Below are 27,669 nucleotides of genomic sequence, written 5' to 3'. Positions count from 1 at the left end.
TTCCCCTGTACACAGGCTTACTGCTGGGGATGTGATTTTTGCCCTTGACATGGGGTTTTGGGCAGGAACTGAGGCCTGAACCTCACACCACCATCCACTTTGGAACTCTTCAAGGCTGTAAAAGTAGATTCTCAAAAACATTTTTAGTCTATAGGCCTGAGGGATGTAAAAGTGAAGAATCTACATTTCCCTTCTGTCTGCTGAGCTCTTTCCAGATCTCATGAAAACAGCATTCCCCTCGAATACCTGTCACCTCACCTGGGAGTGAGATGGCCCATGTATCAGTCGTATCAGCGTAACTCTTACTGAGAGATTGTGGGTTTATATTTTATTTTTCTGTTATTCTAGCAGGGCTGTCCTTTCAATTTCTGTTAATAGATTATTTGAAAAAAACAAATGCTCAAAATATTTTAGGACCCCAATTGAACAATGTTGTATTAGAAAGTGAAGCAATAAAGAAATGAGGAAAATGTAGACCAGAGAACCCACGTCAGATAAGCCTCTAGATGGGGCACACTTGTTTTTGTAACACCTTATTAGAAGAAAAGAGGTGTGACTAGTTCTTAACTTAAAAAGATTAACTAAAGACTCTGACATTTGAAACAAAATGATTTTATCTCACTACAGTAATAGATTACTAAACTCCCAGTGAGGAGGGTAAAACATATCTTATGTCAAAAATATTAATGAGGATAAACAAAGATCAAAAGGTGATTTTGAAAAAAATGGAACTTGATTGTGTGACTATTAAAGTTAATTACTTTGTACTAGAGGGATCTTAATAATTTAACAGACAATCTTGTGGTCTTATCACACTATATAGGGTAATAAAAAGTAGACTTAAAAGGAAGGAATTTTCTCCCTTTATCTATGTATCAAAATTGCATTCTAATAAGATTTTCCTGTTGATAAGAGGGCAAAGGAAACCACTACGTTAAATCTGAAGATAGACCAGTGCATTTTCTGTGCATCCAGTCCTTAAGCAGACAGTACTTTTTTTTTTTTTTTTATTTCTGATCAATATGAGGGTGCATAAAATTAGGTTACTTTGTTTGCATTTGTAGGATAAAATCTGGGTTGTAGTTGTGACGTTCACCCAGAAAGTGTGCCATTTACCTGTGCATTGTACCTGTTAGGTGGAAACATATTAACCCCCCTTTACCTCCTTCTTGAATTTAACTGAGTTTTTCTCTCACATGCAGACACATTTTTGCTGATCCTTTTGTTGTTCTCTGGAAGATCCTTTTGTTGGGCTCAGGAAGTCTCCTCTGCCCTGTCTTTATGCCCCTCTTGCACTGGGCACATATAATCACAGAGTTTTTTCTGAGTATTTTTGGTCTCTTCTCTGCCTTTGGTTTGGGCAAAGCTTTGTTCTTGGATATTCTGTTTACAGCTGCCTAGAGATCATCACTGTTTGAATGTCACAGGTCATCTGAAATTCAAAGTTTTGCACCAATTCTGCCACACAGACTTCATTTCATCCTTAAATCCAATGGACTAAGAAATCTTACTAGAAAGCCAATTCCAATGTTCCCTCTTTTTCTTGTCTTGTTTGCTCTGTGACATATTCTTGTTTTTCCTTCAAAGTTTCTGTGATATGTTGAGTTTTCTTTATTTTACAATCACCATGAAGTCAATTTAATGCTCTTAGAATAAGCAACTATTTGAGCTATTCATTTAACACTCGAGCACATAATTTTTAAAGTATATCCACATAGCTGCACTAAGATTGAGAACTATTTTTTGCAAAGTAGGAACATTATTGAAATTAATAAATGCTAGTAATACACATGAATTACAATAGAGCCTATAACACATAGTGTAACAGCAAAATCTTCAATCTGGCCCATAGGTCAGCATTTTTATTGAGTGACAAGAATGTTTTAGCAACTGTCATTCTGGCTAATGTGAAGTGGTTCTATTTACGCATGAACCTAATCAAACTTTTATATCGCCTTTCTTTTACTTCGCCATAACAGCAACATAAAGAGATGTGGGTTCCTGAGGAAAAAAGGTGAACTAAAAAGTCAGCATTATTTTTATTTAGAGCTTATAAAAAGAAAACTAGCATTGTACAACATTTTTAAAGCTCATAATAGAAAATGAGTAAAAGAAAATTCACTCAGTTCCATTGCAGAGGGAAGTCCTTTTTGTCTTTTTCTTTCTATGCACTTGTGTTGTTTAACAAAATTGGCACGTTACTAGTTTATAAATTTGCTAACTTGATTTTTTTTCAAATTTTTTATTTTTATTGTTTGTGATTCATTGAGGGTATAAAGACTTAGGTTACACTGATTGCATTTGTTCAAGTCCGTCTTATAATTGTGTCCCACCCCCATAGGTGTGCCATACGCCATGACCCCCATCCCCTTCTCTCCTCTGTTCTCCCCACTTGCTCATTCCCCAACCCCCCTTGTATTAGATCACCCACTGCCTTTATATTAGAATAGAGTACATTGGATTCTTGCTTCTCCGTTCTTATGATGCTTTACTAAGAAGAATGTGTTCCGACTCCATCCAGGTTAATACAAAAGATGTAAAGTCTCCATCTATTTTTAGTGGCTGAATAGTATTCCTTGGTGTACACATACCACAGCTTGTTAATCCATTCCTGGATTGGTGGGCATTTAGGCTGTTTCCACATTTTGGAGATTGTAAATTGAGCTGCATTAAACAGTCCAGTGCAGATGTACTTATGATAAAAGGATTTTTTCTCTTTCTAGGTCGATGCTCAGGAATGAGATTGAGGATCAAATGGGAGGTCTAATTTGAGTTCTTTGAGGATTCTCCATACTTCCTTCCTGAAAGGTTGTATTAGTTTGCAGTCTCATCAGAAGTATAAAAGTGTCCTCTTCTCTCCACAAACATATCAGCTTCTTCAGATTTGAGACTTTGTGATGTGGGCTGTTCTCACTGGGGGTAGGTGATATCTCAGGGTAGTTTTGATTTGCATTTCTCTGATGATTAAGGACAGAGAGCATTTTCATACATTAGCCATTTGTCTGCTTTTTTTTGTTTGTTTGTTTCCAGTTTTGGCGAGGGCTGGGCTTGAACCCACCACTCCAGTATATGGGGCCTGCATCCTACTCCTTGAGTCACAGGAGCTGCTCCCATCTGCCTTCTTTAGAGAACAATCCTTCAGAGGCAGATCTCACAGTGTCCCCTGATTCCAGTTCCTGTGGGCTGCAGGAGTCCCTCAGCCTGTCCCAAGAGTGGGGTTCTAATCCTGGCAGGCAAAATTAAGACAGCTGTGCTTTAGGCCACTGCTAAGACCTCCTCATGACCTTCCCACAATGGCTCCCCTTGGCCCAGTGACCTTCTCATTATGGCTGCCTCACTAGCCACGAAACCTATGCCAAATCCACTCCAACTGGCATTCAAACCAGGTTTCTGTATACTGTTCAAGTCCACCCACTCTTCCAAGCTTTCCACTCAACATGCAACTTCCCCCAACAACTGAAAACTGTGGAAAGGCTTCCTTCCATCCTGGACCTCCATGGTGGCCAGCCAATCCCAATCTCTTGCCTAATTCATCAGATTTCCACCACTGTAGACCATATGTTATATCCAGCTCACCACCTCCTCACTATGCTTCCTGAGCTACCACTCCGGGTAAGGTGCCTGTGACAGATATGGCTGGGTTCTCTCTTTTTTCCCAGTTGTTCTAGGAGAGCTCACCTGAACAATCCTTCTGGTCCACCATCTTGCTCCACTTCTAGTATTTTCCAAATTAATATGTAATTTTCCATCCATTAACTAATCCTCAAAAACAGAATTTAATTTATCTTATTAATATCTTTATATTAGGCTGTTTTCAATCTTGTAATGTTTCTTATAAGGTTTATTTCTATAATTATCTGTTGTATCCACCACAGTCTTAGGCTAACTGCAGAGAGGCACTGTCTGCAACTATCTTAGAATTACACTTTATTACTTAGGACTTTACGAAAACAAAACAAGCCTTTAATGACAATTAATAGACCCACATCATGACGTGAGTATTACACTTTATATGTTGGATACCAGCTCCTACTTTCTGCAATGTCAACAGACTAATGACAGAACTCAGATGTTTTATGTCAGGCGTCCTCAAACTGTGGCCCGCGGGCCACATAAAGCGGTATGAATTGTATTTGTTCCCGTTTTGTTTTTTACTTCAAAATAAGCTATGTGCAGTGTGCATAGGAATTTGTTGATAGTTTTTTTTTTTTAACTGTAGTCCGGCCCTCCAACGGTCTGAGGAACAGTGAATTGGCCCCCTGTTTAAAAAGTTTGAGGATGCCTGTTTTATGTGATAGGTAGAATAATGAACCCCCAAAGACTTAACTCCTAAAGCCTGGAACTGGTAGTATGTTACCTGACAAGCTATAAAGATACTCTGCAGAAGTAGTTAGGGATAAATTGGATGAGAGACATCATTCTGGAGTATCAGATGGGTCCCACCTAATCACATGGGTCCTTACAATAGAAAGAGAAAAGTAGAAGGTCAGGTGGGAAGACAAGAAGGAAAAGGTGGGATGTGAGGACAGATTGAAAGTGTGAGTGAATCTCAGCTGCCTTTGCTGAGGTTGAAGGGGGAGGAGCTACAAACCAAGAGATTTGGTGATTTCTAGAAGCTGGAGTCATACTTCAGATGACAGTTATCAAGAAAATGAGGACCTCAGTGCTACAAACACAAGGAAGTAAATAAAATTATGGCAACAATCTACATAAGCCAGGGAATGGATTCTCCCCAGAGCCTCCAGAATGGGTTGATTTTAATCTGTTGCGAATTATACTGGACTTCTGACCCTACAGAACTGTAGATAATAAATTAAACTTAATTGCACTAATTCTGTGGTAGTATATTGGGGTAGCATTAGAAAACAAATATATCTACAATTTAATGATAATAATGATGTAATTATAGTAATTATAACATTGTTTACTATTTTTATTGAGCATATGCCAGTACATGTATAAGGATAGTGAATTTATTCTGTACAGAGTTAGACTCTGTGAGGTAGATATTACTGTACCCACATTTTAGAGGTAAAGGAACTGAGGGGAAAAATGGTTACATAATATACATGAATATATTTCATTGAAATCAACATTAAAAGTAGCAATCTCAATTTTTTTTTTTAAATTTTCTTCTGGAAATAGTTATCATTTTTATTTGTAAACAAGTGCCAACATAACATAGTATGTTTCAAGTTTGAAACTTTTAAACACTAAATCAATAAGTCATTCGCATGGTTAATTGAGATAGATGAAGCTTTTAAAAATCATTTTATATAATATAACTATTGTAATTTACTTATTTCTAGTGTTGGACTACATTTAGCATCTATTCTGTTGTTTGTATGTTAATTTCTAATTTATTTTATATTAATACATGTATAGAATGTTTGTAATATAAATTAATAGACTGAAATGGAAAACATTTTGTCAATTCTTGGAACTTCTGGGAGTTAATGTGCTTAAATATCATAGTAGGCTATCACTAATAACATCTTTTTAAAAGATGTATCCACTGATAATTAAATAGCGTCTTCCTTCAATCTAGTGGAGATCAAATGGTCTCAAAAGAATTTTCTCTACACATTTGTGGTATCAGAGGATTTACTTTCTTTGAATTATGAAAAATAATTCCCTAAGAAACTCTTTGGCTGAAGCCCTAATCCTGAAAACAAAAGAAAAATTATACTATATATTCTTTCAGAAATAGTCTAACCCTTGACAGCCAGGACAGTTTTTGGGGAAGGAAAAGATAAGAAATATAGTCTAACCCTTGACAGCCACCTTGGGAGGAAAAGATAAGAAAAAATAGCCTCTCTCCATGCCCCTTGATTTGAGGGGAATAGGACATCAGGGGGATGACTGGAAACACCCTTTAACCTTATGCAGTTAAAGGATTGAAGGGAAAGGAAAGTGAGGGGTGGGTACGTGGTTCACATTAAGGAATTTGTGTGCAAATGGCTCCACCGACATGGGGAGCTGACACAGAACATGCTATGTAGCCGGGAAAAAGGAGACCCAGCAGTTAGCTTTTCTGAAATGTCTCTGAGTGGAAGTCCTGGAGCTAGTGGGTAAGGGTGGCCCACAGCAGAGGCAGGTGGAGGTCAGGGTGCAGGCTGAGTGGAGGATGAAGATGTGGCGAGGGCCAAAGTGGGCACTTCCCCGCCAAAACACAATAAGGCTCTGAGTTACTGCAGTCTCCAGGACTAAGAGGGCAAACAATGCTCTGCAAATAAATGCCTGCAAGATACAAAGTCTAGCACAAAGTCAGGAAGGCCCCTGTCTGACCCAATGCTGCTGACATAGGGAGCAGGAGGCTGGAGAGCTAATTACTTTTTTCTAGGAATTGACACTTGCCTAAAGATTACCTTTAAATGATCTTATAAGACTAACAGCAGACTTAACTTGGATACATGTTTGTCTTGTTTTCATATAATCACTAAGAGTAAGCTCAGAGGAGACACCACCAGACTAATCAAAGATAATAGAAGCTCCGTTTTTTTCCAGACATCTGTCCTGTAGTATGAGTTAAATCTGCAACTCTTGATTATATGCTGTCTGAAAGTTTGCATTTTATCTTAAGAATTGTGTATGTCCAGTGATACTTGCTGTGTTCATGCAGGAAATATCCTTTGGGAACATAGCAGCTGACATACTACGTGCCACAGACTAGTCTAGCATATGCGTTATCTTTTCAAAGTCTTAGAGCAACCCTTCAAAATTATTCTTCAACTGTTGGAAATAAGAAAAATAAGGAGCAGAGAACTTTAGCAACCTGATGAAGGTCATATTTTTAACAAAGGAAGCAATCAGGATTCTACACTAAGGAGGCTGAATCTAGAAGCTGATTTCTTAACAACAGACCCCTCAGAAATTCAAAAAATCCTTAACGAATATTACAAGAAACTTTATTCTCAGAAATATGAAAATCTGAAAGAAATCAACCAATACTTGGAAGTACACCACCTACTAAGACTTAGCCAGAATGAAGTGGAATGTTGAACAGGCCTATATCAAGTTCTGAAACAGCATCAACTATACAAAATCTCCCTAAAAAGAAAAGCCCAGGACCAGATGGCTTCACGTCAGAATTATACCAAAACTTTAAAGAAGAACTAGTACCTATATTTCTAAACCTCTTTCAAAGTATAGAAAAAGAAGCAATACTACCCAACACATTCTATGAAGCAAACATCATCTTGATCCCTACACCAGGGAAAGACCTAACAAGAAAAGAAAATTATAGACCAATATCACTAATGAATATTGATGCAAAAATACTCAACAAGATCCTAACAAACAGAATCCAACAACACATCAAAACAATTATATACCATGACCAAGTAGGATTTATCCGTGGCTCCCAAGACTGGTTCAATATATGTAAATCTATAAATGTAATTCAGCACATAAACAAACTAAAACATAAAGACCATATGATTCTCTCAATTGATGCAGGAAAAGCTTTTGATAATATCCAGCATCCCTTCATGATCAGAACACTTAAGAAAATTGGTATAGAAGGGACATTTCTTAAGCTAATAGAGGCCATCTGCAGCAAACCCACAGCCAATATCATATTGAATAGAGTTAAATTGAAATCATTTCCTCTAAGATCAGGAACCAGGCAAGGTTGCCCACTATCTCCATTGCTCTTTAACATTGTAATGGAAGTTTTAGCAATCACAGTTAGGGAAGAAAAGCCAATCAAGGGTATCCACATAGGGTAAGAAGAGATCAAACTTTCACTCTTTGCAGATGACATAATTGTATATCTGGAAAACACTAGGGATTCTACTACAAAACTTTTAGAAGTGATCAAGGAATACAGCAATGTCTCAGGCTACAAAATCAATACCCATAAATCTGTAGTTTTTATATATACCAACAATAGCCAAGCCAAAAAAACAGTCAAGGACTCTATTCCTTTCACAGTAGTGCCAAAGAAGATGAAATATTTGGGAATTTATCTAACAAAGGATGTGAAAGATCTCTATAAAGAGAACTATGAAACTTTAAGAGAAGAAATAGCTAAAGATGTTAACAAATGGAAAAACATACCATGCTCATGGCTGGGAAGAATCAACATTGTTAAAATGTCTATACTACCCAAAGCAATATCTAATTTAATGCAATTCCTATCAAAGCTCCATTTTCATATTTTAAAGATCTTGAAAAAATAATACTTCATTTTATATGGAATCAGAAAAAACCTCGAATAGCCAAGACATTACTCAGAAATAAAAACACAGCAGGAGGAATCATGCTACCAGACCTGAGACTGTACTATAAATCCATAGTGATCAAAACAGCATGGTACTAGCACAAAAACAGAGAAGTAGATGTCTGGAACAGAATAGAGAACCAAGAGATGAATCCAGCTACTTACCATTATTTGATCTTTGACAAGCCAATTAAAAACATTCAGTGGGGAAAAGATTCCCTATTTAACAAATGGTGCTGGGTGAACTGGCTGGCGATCTGTAAAAGACTGAAACTGGCAGTTCTCTGTAACAAAAATAAAGCTGGGGGCATCAGCATACCAGACTTTAGTCTGTACTACAAAGCCATAGTGCTCAAGACAGCATGGTACTGGCACAAAAACAGAGACATAGACACTTGGAATCGAATTGAAAACCAAGAAATGAAACTAACATTTTACAACCACCTAATCTTTGATAAACCAAACAAGAACATACCTTGGGGGAAAGACTACCTATTCAATAAATGGTGTTGGGAGAACAGGATGTCTACATGTAAAAGACAAACTGGACCCACACCTTTCCCCACTCACAAAAATTGATTCAAGATCACAAAAATTGATTCAAGATGGATAAAGGACTTAAACTTAAGGCATGAAACAATAAAAATCCTCCAAGAAAGCATAGGAAAAACACTGGAAGATATTGGCCTGGGGAAAGACTTCATGAAGAAGACTGCCATGGCAATTGCAACAACAACAAAAATAAACAAATGAGACTTCATGAAACTGAAAAGCTTCTGTACAGCTAAGGAGACAATAACCAAAGCAAAGAGACAACCTACACAATGGGAAAGGATATTTGCATATTTTCAATCAGACAAAAGCTTGATAACTAGGATCTATAGAGAACTCAAATTAATCCACATGAAAAAAGCCAACAATCCCTTATATCAATGGGCAAGAGACATGAATAGAACTTTCTCTAAAGACGACAGACGAATGGCTAACAAACATATGAAAAAATGTTCATCATCTCTATATATTAGAGAAATGCAAATCAAAACAACCCTGAGATATCATCTAACCCCAGTGAGAATGGCCCACATCACAAAATCTCAAAACTGCAGATGCTGGCGTGGATGTGGAGAGAAGGGAACTCTTTTACACTGCTGGTGGGACTGCAAACTAGTACAACCTTTCTGGAAGGAAGTATGGAGAAACCTCAAAGCACTCAAGCTAGACCTCCCATTTGATCCTGCAATCCCATTACTGGGCATCTACCCAGAAGGAAAGAAATCCTTTTATCATAAGGACACTTGTACTAGACTGTTTATTGCAGCTCAATTTACAATTGCCAAAATGTGGAAACAGCCTAAATGCCCACCAACCCAGGAATGGATTAACAAGCTGTGGTATATGTATACCATGGAATACTATTCAGCCATTAAAAAAAATGGAGACTTTACATCCTTCGTATTAACCTGGATGGACGTGGAAGACATTATTCTTAGTAAAGCATCACAAGAATGGAGAAGCATGAATCCTATGTACTCAATTTTGATATGAGGACAATTAATGACAATTATGGTTATGGGGGGGACAGAAAGAGGGAAGGAGGGAGGTGGGTGGGGCCTTGGTGTGTGTCACACTTTATGGGGGCAAGACATGATTGCAAGAGGGACTTTACCTAACAATTGCAATCAGTGTAACCTGGCTTATTTTACCCTCAATGAATCCCCAACAATAAAAAAAAAAAAAAAAAAAGACTGAAACTGGACCCACACCTTTCACCATTAACTAAGATAGACTCTCACTGGATAAAAGATTTAAACTTAAAACCTGAAACTATAAAAATACTTGAAGAAAGTGAAGGGAAAACTCTTGAAGGTATCGAACTGGGTGAATATTTTATGAGGAGGACTCCACAGGCAATTGAAGCGGTATCAAAAATACATTACTGGGACCTGATCAAACTAAAACGCTTCTGCACAGCCAAGAACATAGTAAGTAAAGCAAGCAGACAGCCCTCAGAATGGGAGAAAATATTTGCAGGTTATACCTCCGATAAAGGTTTAATAACCAGAATCCACAGAGAACTCCAATGTATTAGCAAGAAAAGAACAAGTGATCCTATCTCAGGGTGGGCAAAAGACTTGAAGAGGAACTTCTCTAAAGAAGACAGACGCATGATCTACAGACACATGAAAAAAAGCTCATCATCCTTAATCATCAGAGAAATGCAAATTGAAACTACTTTGAGGTATCACCTAATCCCAGGAAGAGTAGCCCACGTAACGAAATCCCAAAACTAGAGATATTGGCGTGGATGCAGAGAAAAGGGCACACTTCTACACTGCTGGTGGGAATGCACATAATACATTCCTTTTGGAAGGATGTTTGGAGAATACTTAGAGATCTAAAAATAGACCTGCCATTTGATCCTATAATTCCTTTACTAGGTATATACCCAGAAGACCACAAATCACAATATAATAAAGACATTCATACCAGAATGTTTATTGCAGCCCAATTCATAATTGCGAATTCATGGAAGAAGCCCAAGTGCCCATCAACCCACGAATGGACTAGCAAATTGTGGTACATGTATACCATGGAATATTATGCAGCCTTAAAGAAAGATAGAGACTTTGCCTCTTTCATGCTTACATAGATGGAGCCAGAACATATTCTTTCTTAGCAAAGTATCTCAAGAATGGAAGAAAAAGTATCCAATGTACCCAGCCCTACTACAAAGCTAATTTATAGCTTTCATATGAAGGGTATAACCCAACTATAGCACAAGAATATGGGGAAAGGGCCAAAGGAGGGGAGGGGGGAAGTCAGGGTAGAGGGAAGGGTAATGGGTGGGGCCACACCTTAAGTGCATCTTAGAATGGGTACAGGCAAAACCTACTTAATGCAGAATACAAATGTCTATATACAATAACTAAGCAAATGCCATGGAGGCTATGTTGAACAGTTCGATGAGAATATTTCAGATTGTATATGAAACCAGCATGTCGTACCCCTTGATTGCACAAATGTACACAGCTATGATTTAACAATAAAAAAATAAACTTAGTAAAAAAACAAATAAAAAATAAAAATAAAATAATAGAAGCTGATTTCTTAATATGTTGTACTTATATCCCCGGACTTAAAATTACATAGTTCAGTTGTGGGTGGAAAATATTGAAACGAGGAAATAAAATGATTAAAAGTAATTAGCACTTCCATCCTGTCTTTAGGAAAAGACAGCAAGCATTGATTGGTCAATATTTTTTCCTCACTCAAGGTATTTTATCAAAACATAGCTCAGCTGACTGGATATATAGAAGTCGGTTTCAAAATCTGTTATATTTCTTTCTATTCACAGGAACCTACTCACATTGCTTTACTGCTAGTAAAAATTGGTCTAAACCAACCACTCAGCCAGAAAATATCTTTCTTCCTTTATAGCCAGTGACTGAGGTATAGAGTATTGATTCTTCTATACGATTCAACTGAATCTTATAATCTAATGTTATGTGACAGAGGAAATTTTAAAGATACCTTCTATATACAACTATTGGGGCTCACAAAGTGACATCACAGTCACTTTTATTAATACTTGTGGGAAGAAGTATTCCTGCAATGCTGCAATGCTCATTCAGTTGTTTGTAGGATCATGATTAGTGGGGTCTGATCGTTTTGTCTTCCACAACAATTCAAGCCCCGAGGCCAGCAGCTCAGAGCTTCCACAGACAACGGCAGGAGCTGAGTCTTTCTTCCTCTGAGGTCTCCATGAGGGAAAGATAAAATGTGAAAGGAAGCACGAGAAAATGAAACAAAGACAGACAAGGAGACATGAGGCATCCTCTTCCAAAAATTCTCTGTTAGGTCTCAGAAACAGTTTGTCCTTCATCTGGGCCTTCTGTCTTTCTCTATTCTGTGAAACTTGCTCATGCAGGGTAAAGAGTTAGGGCCCCAAGAACCCTGAGGGGTTGCAGAAGTAAATTCAGGCAATTCAATCATATCCTAATGAAAACACATAGCAGTAAGCTTGTCATTTTCTATTGTATCTACATTTTACAAGGAAATTTAAGGAATTATGTACTAAGACCTATTGTACATCCAAAAACTCTGCTGTTAATGTTAAAACTATAGATTAAAGTTGTTCTGAGCATAAAAATATATTTAAAATTATTACAAAGACAGAAACAACCATTGAATGCCTACTAAAAAATAAAATTTCAGATAAAAGAAACTTGAAAAGTTTAGGCAAAGCTTAATTTCCATTTTTTAAACATTATTATTGATTGTTAAATTTAATGGTATATTTCAAATATTTACTTTGCTGATACTCATAGATTCCTGTTTATTGGAAAGATCTTTCAAGTCCTGATCTCCAGTGCCTCACGGCCAGCAGTAAGCAGAGTCCAGGTACTCTAGTGATTTCCCCCAAACATTCACTCACTTTTTTTCTGCCTTGAGGACACCCTTTCTCAACACACCAGCTTTGAATTTAGTGATATCCAATTATACCACATACAATTCTACTTCTTGTAGTCATGCACCCAACTCTTATCACCATCCTACGCTTCTTAAACATTTATAGTCTGACATGTGGTTACATTAGCACTGTCTCTGCCATAAACTCAGAGATTTTCATGTCCTGAGCTTCTCAGAATCTAGAGCTCCTCTCTCCCAGTACTCTGGTAATTGGTACTACATCAACCCTAAACCACCGAGGTCATTACTAATAAGTGTATCCCTTGGAAAGAAGTAATACAAACTTCTGCTACCACACATTTGTACTGTCTGAATTTATACCTAAATTCATATCTTTGCAGTCTGGATAAACTTCCTTCTTACAGACCGGTGCCTCTCCCACGGCCTTTGCACTCATCCTCCTCGCTTAAGCACACATGCAGTGCTGGTGGTTGTCTCGCCTCTTTTCTGTATCTCCATTTTCTCCTCTTGACTAGACAATTGCAATCAACATGTGAAGTGTTGTTAGAATAGCCAGGTTAGTTAGCTATGAGTGGGAGGAGAGGAGACAAGTGAGCTGAGTGCATAAGAAAAGCAGAAGGAACTTGTCGTGGGGCTTTTGAATGAGCAGGAGGGCAGTGTTGCACCAAGTACAGATGCCCATGCTGAGTGGAGAAAGACTAGTGAGCCCAGCACGCCCAGGAGGAAGCTAGCGCAGAGTGTTCTAACACTCTCCTGTCAATCCAGGGAGTGTGGCCCTCACTCCCAAGGCGAAAACATTAAAGTCCAGAGACAAAGAGTGCACTGGGCCAGAGTCCCAGTGGGCAAAGGCCTGCTCCCACGAAGTGGAGTGTCCTTTCATTTTTTCCTCACTTGTAATAAAATTATTTTCCTAATTCTACTTTGTCAGCCTTTTTCTACTTTTGCTTTGTCTCCTGTGATCATTCTTAGTAGTGGGTAGACAAAAACAGAGGGATTCAGTACACAGCCAATAACATCATTATTTTCCAATCTGAAAAAACAAGCCTATTGTTATATATTTTAACAATTCATCAGTCTTCCCAGTGCCACAGTCAAGTGGGTGAACGCAAGTAACACCCAGTGCTGGGATTGCCCTCTTCTCTTTCCACATCCTACTGCTATGCTGTGCTAGAAGGATGCCCAACATATTACTCATGACAGTGAGAGGCAACTGGACCAGTAAACCAAGGAAAACAGCACCAGCCTGCTGAACAGAGTAGACCGTGAGGGAGGAGATGGGCCACCAACGTCAGAAGTGGACTTTCTGGATAAAGGAGATACCTGTATCCTGACTATGGTGGTCATACACATACACTGTATACATTTTTCCAAAATTCATTAAATGATAAAATTAAAATAGGTGAATTCTATATGTGTGAATTATAACGATTAAAAAAACAAAAAAAGTGTTTTGTTCATTGCACCTTTTCTGTATAAAGTACAGTTTATAGTAATTACTTCCACTCCAACATTCAAAAATTTTCAAGAATTGGGGTACCACCTAATAATAAAAACAAAAGCAAAAATACACATCTTCTGTTGAACTGTCAGATATATGCCCATTTTACTCCCAAATGAGGTTGTAATAGGTCCATATTTTATAATAAAAGCAATTGCATAATCGTAACTAGATTAATTCTACATATAAAAATACACATTTAAAATTCTAAGTTGTCTCAGAAGTGTCATCAAAAATAAAAGGATGATTTATCCTTGTATTTTGCAAAAACTCAAAATAAAATATTCACAAAATATCTACTCAAATTTCTAAAATGTAGCTTGACTTGGCAACATCAGAAAGTACATTTGACAGAATTTAACACCCAAACATGATAAAAATTCTCACCACCCAGAAATAGTAGGGAATGTCCCCAAGTAGATAAAGAGAATCTACATAAAGCAGCAGTTAGCATAGCACTTAATGGTGAAAAGTAAGTGCTTTTTCTCTACGATAAATATCATTTGTATGTAACATCATCTGGTATGTCTTAGTAAAAACAAAGAAATGAAAGGTATGCAAATTGGAAAGGAAGAAATAAAACTATATATTCACAAATAACATGATTGTCTATGTAGAATATCCCCCAAAATTGACAAAACGAACTCCTGGTAATAATATATAGTTATAATAAGATCGCAGAAAACAAGGCTAATATATAAAAACCACCTGCTTTCTTATACCAGCAATGAACAATTTTTACATGAAATTCAAAGTTTAAAATCAAAATTACATTAGCAACAAATATTAAATAATTAAATATAACTCTAAAAAATATGTATAGGGTGGTGCCTGTGACTCAAGGAGTAGGGTGCCGGCCTCATGTACTGGAGGTGGTGGATTCAAACCTGGCCCTAGCCAAAAACTGGAAAAAAAAGAAAAAAAAAATATATATATATGATCTATGTTGAGCAAATCGAAGAGAATATAAATAAATAGAGATGTATTCTTTGTTCTTGGACTGGAAATGTCAGTATTGTTAAGATGCCAGTTATTCCTATGTCAATCCTATTATTGAGATTCTATATAATATCAGTTGATAACTCAGGAAGGTATTTTATTGATACCAATAAATTAAACCTAAAGGCAAAAGACCAATATTACATGATACAATATTTAATAATAATAAAGTTGGAGGACTATCACTACCCAATTTCAAGACTCATTATAAAGCTATAGTATCATGACAATGTGAAATCTGCAAAGGAATAGACTTATCATACAAAACAGAGAGAAGGCCCATCCAACTACAAACAAGTGATCTTTGATAAAAGGAGTAAAAGCAATTCCAATGACAAGGATATTTTTTCAAGGATAAATGGTGCTAAGAATTGTATTTCTATGGGACTAATAAGATCATGAATTTGTCGAAGATAAAATGCCACATACTTCATTGCTAAATATCACTATAGTCACCTTCAAAGTACTTCCTTTGGGAAGCTATGCACAAATGCCATTGCCTGCCATTCATCAAAGCAATTTCGGAACTCTTTATCTGGAATGGCCATCAGAGCACTTGTCTGTTGTATTATCCTTGATGTCCTGAATGCCATCAAAATGACTTTCTTTCAATATTTCATTTATTTTCAAGTAAAGAGAAAAGTTACTGGGGGCCATATCAAGTTAGTGGAGAGGATATTCCAATATAGTTATTTGTTTACTGGCTCAATCTCCCTTGTAGACAGTGCTGTGTGAGCTGGTACATTGTTGTGACGCAAGAGCCAGGAGTTGTTGGCCAAGATTTTTAGTGAAGATTTTCCTGTTTCTCTGTCCATGTTTACTTGGTTTTCTTTGCTTTTCACAGTCAACTGATGATTTTGACACACAATTCAGTGAATTTTTGCAATGTTTTTGTCAGTGCTGCTCATTACCAGCTGCCATGGCTTCTCTTCATCAGTGATCAGAGAATGCTGTTTTCTTCATGCCGTTATCCCCCTAAACTTGGACTAACATGCCTCTGATTTCATTTCCACTCTCGCCAAATTTAACAAGAAATTAATGAATGTTTGTTTATTGCTATAATTCAAGCTTCAACATTCTCATAATGGCACACAAAGACATGTAACAACAATGAATGGCATTCAGCAAGACATCGCCACACGTCAACACACACAGCTGTGAGACACTGATGTACAAAGATCGTGAAATTTTACCAAGTTTTTGGTACCATGTTGCCAACATATGGGCATGGTTGCTAGTTTGCAAACTTAGTTTCAGACCTTCACATTTCCAAAACAAAGGAAATCAGTACTCCTATGTATATTACTCTATTCACAGTAGCCAAGGTTTGGAATCAACCTATGTGTGCATCAGTACATAAAACCATAAAGAAACTGTGGTATGTCCTGTATTTTGCTGTATGTAATATCATTCTTTGTATAATGCATACCCATAGTTTTGGCCCAAACTTTCAGGAAAAAAAATTGTTTTAATTCAAATTTTTATTTGCTTATAGTTACTTTTTTGTATTGTAAAGGAATATTGGCATTAATTTTTAATATATAATGGTAGGATAAATGGTTTTCTTTTAATTCCTAAGCATAAATAAAAATATTAAAAATTTATATAGATATGTTATTAGTACTACTCATATGTAAGGTACATTCTCATTTTTCCCTAAGAAATTTGATCAAAAGAGTGAGAAATGCAGCATATACCATGAAATATTATATAACCATAAAAGAGAATGACCTTCTTCCACTTGTGTCAACATGGATGGAAGAGGAGAAATTACATTAAGTGAAATAAAGCAAAAAAAGAATGATAAATCTTGCATGCACTTACACATAAGTGGGAATTAAATATTAAAACAATCGATCTCAGAGTCAGATAGTAGAATGATGGTTATCAGAGCCTGGGGAGGGCAGTGAGGAGGGGATAAAAGTCCAATGACTAAAGGGTACAAACATACAATCAGATAGTTAGATAGGAGGAATAATATTTAATAGCACAAGTAACATAGACAATGTTAAGTTAGGGCCTGCTTAAAAATAACTAAAAGAATGGAATTGGAATGTTCCTAACACAAAAAACTGATAAATACTTGAGGCTAAGGATACCTCAATTATCCTGAATCGAGTATTACATATTGTATGTCAGCATCAAAACATCACATGTATCCTATAAATATACACATCTATTATATACACATAGTAATTAAAATAATTTTTAAAAAGCGTATCAAAGAAGGGGAAATCGGGGCTGGGCATGGTGGCTCATATCTGCAATCCTAGCACTCTGGGAGGCCGAGGCAGGTGAATTGCCTGAGCTCAGGTGTTTGAGACCAACCTAAGCAAGAGCAATAAGGAGGAAAGAGAAATAATTAAGAATCACAAAAAACACTTTAACCTTAAAATTGAAATTTTCTATTGTCACTTTTAACTGGATTGTTTATCATTGCATATGAGGTATCCGGAATGAAAGAAAGAAGATTGATGCTGTGGCTTTTATTTACGAAAGTGACTATATCATTAAAATATTCTAAGCAGAAGCTGGGATATCATATGCTTAGAGTGTCCATCATAAGATATAACACTGAGGTACCCTGTGTTTCTTCTTATTACTCTCTATATAAAAAGAAGCTCAATCAATCTTTATACAAAGAAGTGTAAGCATGTAGCTTTTAAAGCTACATGCCAATGCAACCTGATGAAATTAGTGTATCAGTTCCAGTTAGTGATTAGATCTATGATGTTTCATCTTTTAAAATAATCAAATTATTTTCTTATTAAATATTTATTTATTTATGTTTGAGATAAAGTTTCACTTTGTTGCCCTCAGTAGAGTGCTGTGATGTCACGGCTTACAGCATATTCAAACTCTTGGGCTTAAGTGATTTTCTTGCCTCAGCCTCCCAAGTAGATGGGACTACAGGCAGCCACCACAACACCTGGCTATTTTTTAGAGACAGGGTCTCACTTGTGCTCAGGCTGGTCTTGAAATCATGAGCTCAGGCAGTCCACCTGCTTCAGCCTCCCAGAATGCTAGTATTACAGGCATGAGCCACCATGCCTGGTCCTTCAAAAATTTATTTTTTATATCAACACTTGGTATTACCTTACTGCCCCAACAAGAAGTATAAAAGCGTGATTATATTTTGAGATGGAGGGATCTAAGGCAAAGGCAAAATTAATATGCAACATTGCAAACTATAAAAATATTTATTTGATCTTGCCATTGAAAAATTAGTGTACTGATATACAGTAAAAAAAAAATGTTTACTACTATTATAACAAAGATGTGAACAGCCTTTCCATGGTTCACTGGGAATGTTTTCCCTCTTCACAGGAACAAGTGTCAGTACCTGGGGACATTTTCTGGGGGAGGTGCTAACGGGAATCTAATGAGGGGGATAACACTAACTATCATACCATGTACAGATCGACACTTTAGAATTAAGAATTACTCGGATTAAATGTTAAAAAAACTTAAATACATTGGCACTGGTACAATTTTAAAAGACGTATTTGACTTTATATTTTTAAACTTACATGTATTCTGTTTGACTCTGATTTCCATGAAAATAAAATTATGTCTACCATCACCCAGCTTATACCTGGCAGGTGTGGAGTGGAGACCTTAAATATTTTTACATATGAACTTTACAAGCAGTAAAAAGTATCTATCTATTTAGAAATTTTTGACAGTGTTTATTTTTAACAGTGGTTTTGTTCTACAGAGACATGGAGCAGGGTGGGGAAGGACCTCAATTATTAGGAAGTTATAGCTAAAAATAGTAAAATATTTAGTCTGACCGCTAAGTGGAAGGATCCCTTTTATGAACTTTATCTCCAAGACATGCTTTCTGACTACAAGCTGCCTTTTAATTTGCTTGTTATTTCAATAATCACGTTAATAATAAATTAATAGTTTGCTTTGTTCTTCATTAATATCCTTTTACTGCCATGCTTTTCATATCAAAATGTGGTCAGTGAATCAGCATCAGCAATCTCTGCTGGGAGCTTCTAGAAATTTAGGACCTTGGGTCTCAGATGACACTTAAAGAATCCCCGACAGGAATACTGACTATTCCTATGTACAGTAAGGTTGGAGAAGCACATTGTAGGTATAAATAACAGTCATCTCAGATAGCCCATCACTTTACATTAAAAAGAAAATTTATTTTACAGATAATTTTATACAAAATTATGTTATCCAAAGTCATCCTTGAGTTCTTGTGTTTTATTAACCCACTGACCATCATCTTGTTTTAAAAGTTCATCTGTTCAATTCATTCTGAACATTTTCTCCTCCATCACTATTAAGTTTGACATTTGAATTTAAAATGTCAGTAAATTCAGAGACAAGAGAATAGGAACAATCAAAGATGCCCTTCACTTTATTTAAAAATAAATGGAATATTGTCACTTTGAGGTTCTGTTAACATTTTGTAAAACAACAAATAAAACCCTTTAAGAGGAATTATACATTGGAAAAAAAGTGAGCATTGACAGTTTTATCTCACGGCAACTATTGCATCAAATCATATATTGCAAATAAAAGTCAGCAATGAAAATATTTTTGTAGTTACAAGAAAATTAAATGGCAGATATTATATATGTACCATCTTTGAAAAGCAGATTAATATCATCAATAATCATGATGAAGGAACATTCTAATTCAATTGTCTTTTTCTCAAATATGATACATCAATAATGATTTTGACTAAAATCCTTCTAGTAGGTATCTTCATGAAAAGCAATTTAATTACACTCTCTTTCACCTGGAATAGAATTTTGCTATCCCATTCCTTTCTCTTGGATCAATACTGCTCTCAATTACCATTCTTGTTTGTTTGCTTGCTTTGAGTCATTGCCTAATTTCTTACATGATTTTTAAAAAGAACTAGAATAACATCACTTCCAACCAGTGTCTTTTCATCAGCCTTCTTTAAATACTTCCTAAACTAAATGCTTTTGACAGTTTTATATTCTAAAATATTAGAATTCCTCAGCTTCTGATGCCAGCAAACACCTTAGTGCATGATTAGTGAGATGATTAGTGAGATGATTTATAATTATTATGCATGTTAGTATTTTGCACTAATACCACTTTCATCTGAAGATCGTAAGGTAGTTTATAACCTCTAAGTAAGCCTCAAAGTCAGAGACCCTCCCCCCACTGAGATCAAGGGGGAGTTGAAGAATGATGTCTGCCAGCAACAGAAAGAGGATGGAAGTTAGGGGGAAAGAATCGCCAAGCTGCTGACAGAGTTGACACCGCTCACTCTACATCTGATCATTGACATTCAGATCCACAAGTAGTCAGAACTCCGTGGTGTTTTATTCTAGAACACAAATTCTTATGTTTACGAGTTATGTGTTGCTCTTATTTAAGACACAGGCCTCAGTTCATTGGGGAATACATTTCTGGTCCAATTACTTAAATCATAATTCCATATTTTCTTCCAAATGGTTTTAAGTTAAATATTCCAATAGGAGAAAAAAAAAACTTTGTATATGAAATAAAATTATTCAGGCTATTTAGAAAGTTTAAATGGTTATGCTAGCCTACATGGAGACAGTACAAACTAAATTTATATAAAATAAAGATCACCTCAACAGCATCACTTAGAAAAAAAACAATTGTTGACACAATGGCATAAAATTATATACTGTAGATATATCTACACACATTGATATATAGGGTGGCCATTAAGTTCATGTGCAATTTAAACCACACGAAATTTATGGCCACCCTAAATATTTATTTTTAACATATGTTAAAATAGTCTATATAGTTTACATCTGATTTCCTTTCTTTCTTTCTTTCTTTTTTTTTTGAGATACAGTCTCACTTTGTTGCCCTTTTTGTGAGCTATTGCTGTGGTGTCGCACCTCACAACTCAAACTCAGCCCAGCTCAAACTCTTGGGCTCAAGCAATATTCTTTCCTCAGCCTCTCAAGCAGCTGGGACTATAGGCACCTGCCACAATGCCTGGCTATTTTCCCTCAGAAGGAAAATAACAGTCATCACAATCATATTAATTGGTTTGTGTTTTTTTCCCCCAAAGCTTAGCTTTCCTTTATTCCTCACCCATTGTTAGTATCTGCTTTAATTCTCTATCTTCTAAGTAACATCACAGCTATGAGTATCTTATACTTGAGATCGTCTATACTCTGAAGCATTAATTAACATGATGCTCACCCTGAATTTCCTCTTACTGAAATACACAAAAAAACTCCTATGTAGCTAGATGCAGGAACTTGAGGTTGGAACCTCCATAGGGAAGGTTCTTTAATTAGATGAAATGAAGATAGGTTAGTCCAGAGGTTCTCTGCCTGTGTTTCCTACCAGCAGCAGGAGCTGCTAGATGTTTATTAGAAAGTGTCTTAGGCTCTATGCCAGACTTACTGGCTCAGACTCTGGGGATAGGGCTTAGCGATCTATTTGATGCAGCCCTCTGGGTGATATTGATGACTATATTTGAGAACCAGTGGGCTTGTGCACCTGTAATTTCATGCTATCAATGGAACAGCGGAAATTGAAAATGAAATTTACTTTATCCATTCCTAAAAAAGATAAAGATGTTAAAATCAACCTCATAGGAAGTAATTTAATAAAGTCTGCTAAGATTTCTCTAAACTCTCATTCTAGCCATTATTTATTTTGAGCCAGATCCTCCTTTCTTTTTCTCTCTCTCTTGACTGGTGCATATGAGGTTCTACACAAGTAGATGATTGGACCTTAGGACACCAATTGAATTGCCTATTAATCTAGCAAAAAGCATTTTTTGCCTAAAAGAAGAGATGAATGCTAGAATTTCAGAGCAGTGTCTGAGAAAGTAGATTTTCATCTAGTTAGAGTGCCAAGTAAAATCAGTCACTTCCAATGTCAGAAGAACCTTCAGTAATAGAAGAATGGTAGAATGGTGGTGAGGAGGCTCAGGAGACAAGCAATAATGTAGGTTAGGAAGAGAGAGACACTGAAGACACTGAATTGGCTTTTGTAGACAAAGGATCTAGGCAAAGCTAGAGTCTATGTTTTTGAAAAAACTGTGCATGTAATGACTTTGGTCATTTTCTGGCAAGCATTTCAGAATGTCCTTAGCCTGTTACCAGGCATTGGTTTGAAGATTGTTATCCCTAAAAATCTCAGGAGGTATCCAGAGGGTATAGAATCAGCAGAGTTTGAATAATGCAAGAAAACTGATGCCCTGGGTGGGGGTGGGGGGGTGAGGAGCCCATTGAAATTTGCTACCCCTAGAGAAAAGGCTGTACTGTGTCCTAAACTCTATACCTCCCTGTAGAAACCTGTGTTATCTAAATCCATCACATACATCAATAGAATTAATATATTTCTCTGTGCCCATCACTACCACATAGAATGGATGTGAGTGTGTGTGTGTGTGTGTGTGTGTTATTGGGTGAATAGAATAAAAAAAAAAAAAAAAAGGAAATAGGTCCAAGATTGGATCCTTAGGTCTTATCTTAGAAAAACAGATGTTTCATCATGTTAATCACAGAACAAAATAAAATAATCAAGAGGATCTGATTTAGTCATCAGTATTAGGCATATAAATTGGGATAGTTTTGATCAGGTGATGCTGAAATTAGCATGTAATAGAGAAGATTTGGTTAAATTTTATCTACTGTATTAAAAGCTTTTTAAAATCCTCTCATTATCATTAGGTTCTATAGGGAAGTGTGTAATTCATGCTAGTTCCATCATTTGTTATCATACTTATGAGTACAGTCATATAGAAAAATAGGTCATTTTTATTTTTGTTGTTGTTGTCTTTTTTTTTTTCTCCTTGGGAACCACCTTAGAGAGAGATGAGTAGGAGTTTGGTTTCTTTGGGTTTGATAGCTTGCAACAGAATGATATCAATGAATTGTAGTGGTTTGAACTGTTTGCTGTGATCAATACTATTTGGCTGAGTCACATCATTCTTGTCTAATGATTTTTGAGCATTTACTACAGATCAGTTTAGACTGATATTAGGAGAATTTATTTTGAACGATGGACAAAAGAATTGTTCCAAGTTCATTCGCTCTTTAAAACTGTACAACAATAATGCAGACATGTTAATATTAGGATGTTGAAAAAACTGTTCCCCATATAATCGTAAACTTGATGACACTGCATATAAGCAAATGTGTCTGATTTAGAAAGCCAACGACTTAGCATATGAAATGTAAATTTTCATTAGAGATATTTTATGGGAAATATTCAAAATTTGGTGCTTAAACACATATAAATTCCTTTGAAAATATTTTTTTTTCACTTATATTCATTAAAAGGAGAAAACAATTTTCTGTGCATCAAATGCAGTCCTCCAAGCTACCAGGTCCCTCTTTCATGTCAGGGTAGAAAGCAGGGAACACTGTCTATATTTAGGGATTTTAGTGATGGGATAAGGGGCCAACTGCCAATTGAAGAAGCAATAACATAAATACACTATTCATAATGACGTTCTGAAAAGCACTTTATTTTGTGGAATTGTGGAAACATTTAGTTTTATATTGATGCTACTTCTCACGTAGGGGAAATACCAATGTTCCAGTTCACTTTTCCAATGTGGTACGATTATAAAGTAATAGTTACCGGCATTAAAGTTGACATAACTAAAAGGGCATTCAGAGAAGTGCTGCTGAATTTTAAAAAGACATTTGGAAGGCTTTCTATATTAAAATGTATGCTATTGCCTTAACCTTTCTGGCAAGTGTACATGCAGTTGTTTTAAGAGTCAGCAGTAAAATGATGTTTACTTTTCTTACTACATTAAATATTTTCATTTTATTAAAGAAGATCCCAATTTTCAAAAAACTTAGAACATCCAGAAAAGCATAAAAATAATTAAAATCTACCCGTGAAATGTGTTTTGGTTGATAAAAATTGGCAACCAACATATTCTTCTATTTCCTATCCGTACAGTATTTGGCTAACTAGAGACAGAAATAAAAATAGAGATAGTGAAAGAGTATAAAGTGGGATACAGAGAAAGAGAGAGAGAGAGAGAGACCCTGAAGTCCACATCCATGTTTTCAGTGATGCTAAAAATGTTAGTAAAAAATGTCTATTTCAGTTTTTCTATTTCATTTCACATGATAATCTTTAACTACTGCTCTGATTACAAAATCGTATTTCTCTTCTCGCAAGAGGAAAATTCTCCTCCCCTTTGGCTCTTTAATGCACGTAAGAAAAATAATATTACTGATGCCAACAATTTGCAAATAAACTGAGACCCAAAGTTTTTCTGTGTATAAGAAAAGTTGTTGCCCTTACTATTATGTAAATGTGCCCCATCAAAAAAATTCTTGTCCCAAATTTTCATCATCCTAAGCCACAAATAACATTCATCTGTAAAGAACTATGTAACACAGCAGATGAGCTAAAACGAAAAGAAACAATTTACAAATGTGCACACACGAGCATTCTTCACTATTTGGGTAGAAAACATTGATAGTGAAAGATATAATGTATAAATTCTTTCTCTTAACAAGAATGTCTTTAATATTTCTATATATTTTGGCTTATTAAAATCATTAATTCATATGCATTTCCTTCGCACAAACCACAAACTCTCACACACTCATCTTTGGGATCTAGACCGCCTTCTCCATGGAGTTAAATGCTTGCTATAATCTGAAAACTTCTCTCTGGTGTTTTGTATCTATCTTTCACAAAATCTGAGTTTAGAGATCTGTTACTCTATGTTCTTCCTAAATTCTTGCTTCTCCTGTCTTAGCTGCAGGCATTCTTCAAACGTCAATATAAATTCTGAGATCATTCCTTTCTCTTTCCTGTTTCTGGGTTTAGATGTTAGCTACAAAATGTCTAGCCTCATGAAAGCAACACATCGATCATATTCATCATGTGTCCCTCCACTGAAAAGAGTCATTTCATAAATATTTCTAATCTTTTTATGGGTTAATTAATTTAGAAAATGACAAATGGGGAGAATCCCAAGAGTCACATAAATATTTTAACAGTGCATGACATGGCACTCCTAAATTACACATTAATTTCAATCCCCAGAGTTAAATGTCATAAAAATTATTTATTATGTTTTTAGGAACATTTAATACAAATTTACTTACAGATGTGTGCATATGATATGTATTTTATTACGTGGCATAAATGAGACCGCATGATGCTCATCTAACAGTGTATAACATCCTTCAATTTATAAAAGACTTTATAAAAATGTTTCAGAGGCTTAAAATTTCACGGTCATTAAGAACAATTTATTACTTTCCTAGAGAAACATATTTAATTTATATTATATAATTATATGATTTTAATCATAATATATATGGAGAGATAGAAAAAACAGGAGGGAAAGAGAGATTTTAAGGAACTGGCTCATGTGCTTATGGGAGCTGACACCAAAAAGTTCAAACTCTGTCGGGCAAGCTGGCAGGCTGGAAGTGAAGCAGGGTCACTATGGCACATGCTTTATAATTCCTTCTTCCTTAGGAACCCTCAGTCTTTGCTCTTTAGGCTTTTAACTGACTGGATGCTGCCTTCCAACATTATGGAGGGCAAACTGCTTTATACCAACTTTCCTAATTTAAAGGTTAATCGTATCTAAAAAATATGGTCACTGTTTTCACTGATGTTTTACCAGATAACTGGGTACCGTAAGCTGGCCAAGTTGACACATAAAATTAACCATCACAAGAATATACCGTTTGCTTAGGCCAAAAAAATAGAGTCATTTTTGACTGGTCTCTTTATGTGGCATAATCACTACATAAATAAGTCCTATAGGTTTTTCCAAACCTGTCTGCATCTCTCCACATCCATGTACATCACATCACCCCAATCACTTTTTTTGCGGAGATTACTGCAATCACCTCCTGACTACTATCCTGCCTTTTATACTAGCCTGCCTCACATCCCACCTTTCCCAAATACATATTTATTCTCCATAAAACAATGACACATCCTGCTCAACCCCCCCCCCCCAATAACTTCCTATCTCAAGCCAAGTAAAATCAACAACAAAAAGAAAATATATTCTGTGTTCATTTACTGGAAAAAATACATATTGTTACCATGTTTCTACTACCCAACAAAAGTCTATGGTCAATACAATCACTATTAACAGATCTATGTTTATTTTCAAGGAAATATAAAAATAACCCTAACATTTTTAAGGAATGACAAAAACACCTCCATTAGCCAAAGCAATCTTGAGCAAAAATAGTGAAGTGGAAGGCATTGTGCTACCTGACATCAAAATATGTCATAAAGCTATAGTAACTAAAGGAACGTGTTATTAGTATAAAAATAGACAGATAGACTAATGAAATATAATGGAGAACACAGAAATAAGTTCAAAGGCTTAATGGCCAAACAATCTTCAGCAAAGGTGCTGGAACACATGGAGAAGAGGACAGTCTCTTCAATAAATGGTTGTGGAAAACTGGACATTCACAAGCAGAGAAAGAGAGTAGACCTTTTCCTCTTTCCATGCCAAAAAAACCCCAAAACAAAACAAAAATCCCTTCAAATGGATTAAACACCAAAATGTAAGACTCAAAACTGTAAAATGACTAAGAGAAAACAGAGAAAATGCCTTAAGACATTGATCTTGATAAGGAAGTTTGGATATGAACTAAAAAGCATAGATAACCCAAGCCAAATGGAGAAATTGGGTTATATCAAACTAAAAACGCCTGCACAACCAAAAATAATCAACAGAATGAAGAAACACCTATGGAATAAGAAAAATTATTTGCAGACTGTGTGTCTGACAAGGGATAAGCCATAGATACCATACAGTATTTATATTCAAAATATATGCAGAACCCAAACAGCTCAATAGAAAGAAAACAAATAGTTTTGTTTAAAAAGAGACAAGAGACCTGGATGGCATTTCTTAAAAGAATTACAAATGGCCAACAGATACATAAAAAAAAAAATGCTTAACACCACTTATCAGGGAAATACAAATTAAAATGATCATGAGATATTAGCTCACCCCTGTAGAATGGCTATTATTAAAAATACAAATGATAAATACTAGTGAGATTGTGGAGAAAGAGAACACTTATATACTATTGGTGTGAATGTAAGTTAGTACATCCATTATGGAAAATTCTATGGCGTTTTCTCTAAAAACTAAAAGCACAATAACCATATGATTCAGCAATCTCACCTCCGGTTATTCACTCAAAAGTTTTGCAGTCATTTTGTCAGAGATATTTGCACTCCCACGTTGATTGCAGCATTATTCACAATTGCTAGGTTATGGAATCAACCTCGGTGTCTATCAGCTGATGAAAGGATGAAGAAAATAGGGTGTATATACACAATGAAATACTATCTGGCCTTTAAAACTAGGGACATTTTGTCATTGTGACAAGGATGGAATAGGAGCACATTATGCTACGTGGAGTAGGCCAGGCAGAGAAAGACAAATCCTGCCTGTTCTCACTTTCTGTAGGATCTAAAATGATCAAACTCAAGGAAGCAGAGAGTAGGGTGGTGGTTTCCAGAGGCTGGGAAGTGGAGACAAAGAGGAAAT

This window comes from Nycticebus coucang, chromosome 1 (assembly GCF_027406575.1).
Source record: "Nycticebus coucang isolate mNycCou1 chromosome 1, mNycCou1.pri, whole genome shotgun sequence".
NCBI classification, from domain to species: Eukaryota; Metazoa; Chordata; class Mammalia; order Primates; family Lorisidae; genus Nycticebus; species Nycticebus coucang.
The sequence above is the reverse complement of the archived record's forward strand: the minus strand, read 5'-3'. Positions refer to the sequence as shown.